Source organism: Zophobas morio, unplaced genomic scaffold, assembly GCF_036711695.1.
Source record: "Zophobas morio isolate AGI-343-1 ecotype UQ-CSIRO unplaced genomic scaffold, CSIRO_AGI_Zmor_V1 ptg000203l, whole genome shotgun sequence".
In the NCBI taxonomy this organism is placed as follows: Eukaryota; Metazoa; Arthropoda; class Insecta; order Coleoptera; family Tenebrionidae; genus Zophobas; species Zophobas morio.
In genome coordinates this window covers 1-4,070 of record NW_026972307.1, presented here as the reverse complement: position 1 = coordinate 4,070, position 4,070 = coordinate 1, and the positions used below count along the sequence as shown (strand labels likewise).

General features: G+C 30.0%; 1 long non-coding RNA gene across 1 annotated transcript; it reads right to left on the bottom strand.

The window, feature by feature from the left end:
* Nucleotides 1–1,709: 1,709 nt before the first annotated feature.
* Nucleotides 1,710–2,097, bottom strand: LOC135145949 (uncharacterized). Its single transcript, XR_010283625.1, has 3 exons — nucleotides 2,033–2,097; nucleotides 1,858–1,959; nucleotides 1,710–1,785 (listed from the first exon to the last, which is right to left on the bottom strand). It is a non-coding gene; the product is annotated as an uncharacterized LOC135145949 (long non-coding RNA).
* Nucleotides 2,098–4,070: the final 1,973 nt, after the last annotated feature.

The window sequence follows — 4,070 nt, the reverse complement described above, 5'->3', positions numbered from 1 at the left end:
CAAAAGCTAAGCAAATTAATTATGCATAGAACTTAAAGGGGCAATCTAATGTGTTTACCCTTCATATTTAACCCATTACGAAAAGTCTCAAGCAAATATGGCAAATCATTCTAAGTGTGTATACCCGACCACTCAAGACTGTTATCGTTAATGAGATTTAATTTATTGCGTTATTGCGTACTAATTAAAATTATTGAGAAAAGGAGAGATATTCTTCAATCTTATATTATATTCCTAACGAAACAAGCAAGCACTGTACTTGCAGTACCCTTTTTTGTCACGTAGGTCCTCCTCTTCAAAGTTTTAAATGATAAATCAAGAGTTATGCATAGTCGCCTTCCTACTTTAAAGGATTAAAAGCCTATTTATGCGCTTTTACATATTCAGTGGTTTAAACCGAGCAGCTTTTTTCGTAAGTAAATCCTTTATATCTCCAAAGTCTAAGAAATCATAGAAATATTTACTATACACCAAAATTATTAGCCAATTTGGACAATCTCAGCCAATCATCATACCAAAGATAAATGTTTGGGTTTTTTTTTTATAATTTAACAGTACTGCATAAAAAATAAGGCAGTGTAGTTAATGAAAAAGAAAAGAATTCAAACAAATAGTGAATTTGTAAATAACTTAAAAAAATGGAGGTATATAAAGTAGAGATATGAAGAATTAAAGTAGACAATAATGACTATAATCAAATAGATAAAGGTCTGATAGTAAGAGGAAAAAAGACAAAAGTAAGTAGGTTACTTCAGATATAACAACCCGAATATGGAATGGCTGCTTAATATTTGGTTTAAAACCGGTATATGTATCAGGATATCTAGCCTCTCGTCAAAAAAAATTGGTTAAAATTTATAAGTTTTTTTTCAAAAAAAAAGTTTTTGAGTAACTTTATTGTATAAGTTTGAAGATGACCTATAAGAAGCCAAATAATGAGTTTTTAGACCCCGGAACCGTAGTGAATTTATACAAAGCTACTGTATCTTAAGATGGCCTTAAGGGTTGTTTAAGATTTGAAAGCTGTGGGTAACTAAAAAGACATTCAATGATGTATCTTAAGTTCACTCCTCTTGCTCTGTAATAATTATTAAAATTACAGTAGAGGTCTAGAACACAAGGAATGGCTGCAATCCCTACACAATATTACAAGCTGGATTTCTATTTTTAATTGAAAAAGCACACCAAGAACAAAGGAAAGCGTTAAGGATTAAAGCTATAAAAACTGAGAACTCACCATGACCGCGTGCATAAGAAAAATAATTTTATTTTAAAATTTTTTTAGTAAAACTACTTAATAATCTACTTAAATAACTTATACTATAAAATTCCCAACCTTTAATAAAAAGTTTTTTCTTATTAATAAAAAAATAGATTTATAATTTTCTTTAGGAGAAAGATTAAGTATTTTGCAAAGTTCAAATTAAATTAAGTACTACTAAATTAATTTATTATAAAATTTTTATTTTTAGTTATAAGACGTTACCTTTTAGTAGTTTAAAGCAGCTAGTATAACTTTAAGAATAAAAAATTAAAAAGTGGTTTTGAGTATATATAAAAAAAGGTTGTAATTTCTAATAACTTAAGTACTAAATAAATACAATTAATTTACAATAAATTCTCCAAAATAAAGATATGACCCATTTTTATATATGATCCAAAAACAAGAAATACAATAGTCTTTAAGCCTAAAACACAGTTTTCAGTTTCCATTTAACAATCATTTATGGTTATGATCCTCTTTATCAGCTAAAATTACGCCGCAAGTGTAGCAAAATAAAGTTCCTACAGAGTTAATAGGAGAAGTCGACTCTCAGTAATAAATAAAAAAGGTTGTAAGCAGAATGAAGTAAATACCACAAATGCAACGAACTCTGTCACAACCATCAGCCTTTTCAATAGGGCTTCTACAATTTGGGCAGGGCTTCGTAAATATTTTGAGCCAGATTTCAATGTTTTCTAATTTTTTTTGTAAAGGAAAGCTATAAGCTGCTTAAGATTCTTTTATTGTAACTAACAAATAGATAAAAACCATCAACGGCGGGGGGTGCCATTTAGAAAAAGGTTTACGACTAGTTATATAAGTTTATATAAAAGTTTAGTGGGGATAAAACAAATAAACTTATATAAAAGCTCGTCAAGGTTAGAGTAATATTAGATAAAATTTATAAAACTAGAACTAATATATATGTAGACTTTGAGTAAAAGGTTTTACATGTTAAGTATGAGGAATCGAGGGCTGCACGTGCCTATATTAATGCAGACCATGCATGCGCCGCTCCAATTTTTTAACTCATTTTCTCTGAGGTCGCTTTGGTGCTCATAGAGAGCCCAAAATTATCAAATAAATTTCTAGTGCTTTTAGTTCTTCTATTTAATATTTAGATATTCCGTTAAATTCTATAGTATATCTTATTATTATATTATATAACATTGCCTAATATTTATTCTCGAGGGGTTCCGACTGTGAATCCACACATTATCACTAAAAATTTGATACGGTACACCAGGTGTTATTAAAAATATTGTGAAAAGTGGTTATATCCAAATGTTTCATAAGTTTTTTTGCAACTTTTGGCGTTTTGATAAATATTTATTAAAATGAGAAAATTCGTGTTTAGATTTCATATTAATATTATCTGAAAACTAATTATGAGGTGAAGGTATTAATTATGATTATAGGGGGGAGCAAATCAAGCGTATACAAAAATTTCGTCTTTCCCTATTCTATTTAACCCTGTTTTATTATATTTTGTTTTTCACACTCATGTGTTAAATATTCCATAAAAAATTATTAATTACCTTTTTTATAACTATTTTTCTTATGGTCAGCAGATTTTAATATTTAATAAAAGTGGCGTTACCTCTACAGTTCATTAGTAACCCTTTAAATTTACGTACTTAACTAAAAAAAATTTTCTAAGAGCTCTAAGCAAACTAAATAGATATTCGTAAGGAGCAATATAGTTTAGAAAAACTTCGCTTCTTTAAGGTGCGGTATAAAATATACATACAAACTGTCTTTATGGTCGAGCATCTGATAAAAGTAAAAAAGTTAAGGTGCTGGAAGGATCGTGCTAATTGAATGAAAGGCCATATTAGTTGCGAAACTAATCGTTTAATTATTTGGATTCAAAATAAGGAATAACCGCTGCGTGATTGTTATTCCCTGGTTAGTGCTACTAGCACGTGCATATGAAGTTTTTAAGTAATGAATGTTACGTTATCTTCCGACAATCTCTCAATTGTTTTATTATTAAGATGTATGGCCTTTTATAATTTGAGCACTTTGTTGTAGCTTACTCGAGAATTCCAGTCCTCTTGTAGGGATTACTGGTAATAAATTGTAGCGCTTTTGGACTTTGTGCTACTTGAATCTGTGTGCTGCCTAAGTGTAAATTCACGCTTCAGCAGCATAGTCTTAATTGCTCTTAGCGACAATTTGTAAGTAGGCTTTTTCTTTCTTTCTTTTTTTTGGTTTTTAGGATTAAGACATTGTATAGAGCTCCGGTTTAAATATGTCGTCTACTATTTAACCTAATTATTTGGCTTGTCAAACTTATGCAATAGCTGTATTATATAGTTTTAAGTTCCCAGCGGTTTACGTTTACGTGTACAACAAATAAGCATTGCTGTGGTTATACGGGTATGCAACAAACCTATACATTTCTCTGAGTAAAGAAAAATAAGCCTGTAAGTGTCCAATTATAGGATATACTGTTTTATAACTTCAATGAAAGCGGTGTCGTCAACGTATCAATCATTTGGCCTTGTTAGAGAGATTAAGCTCTGCCTTGGATTTCTAAAACAATAATGATAAAAACAGAGATCTTTGCCGTTAAAGGCTTTTTTAAAAGTATTATAATTTTTTTTTTTTTATTTAACCCTTACTTTACCTTGCCTTTATTTTTTAACTTTTGCGAATGCTTAGTACTTCGAGCTCAGACCACTTATTTTTGATTTGGGTGGAGCGGGCATCCATAAATCTCCCCATAGGAGTATTATGGCCGGATCGAAAAACTGAAGGACGTGACCTTTATCTTTATTATATTTTTGTGCACTTGTTTATG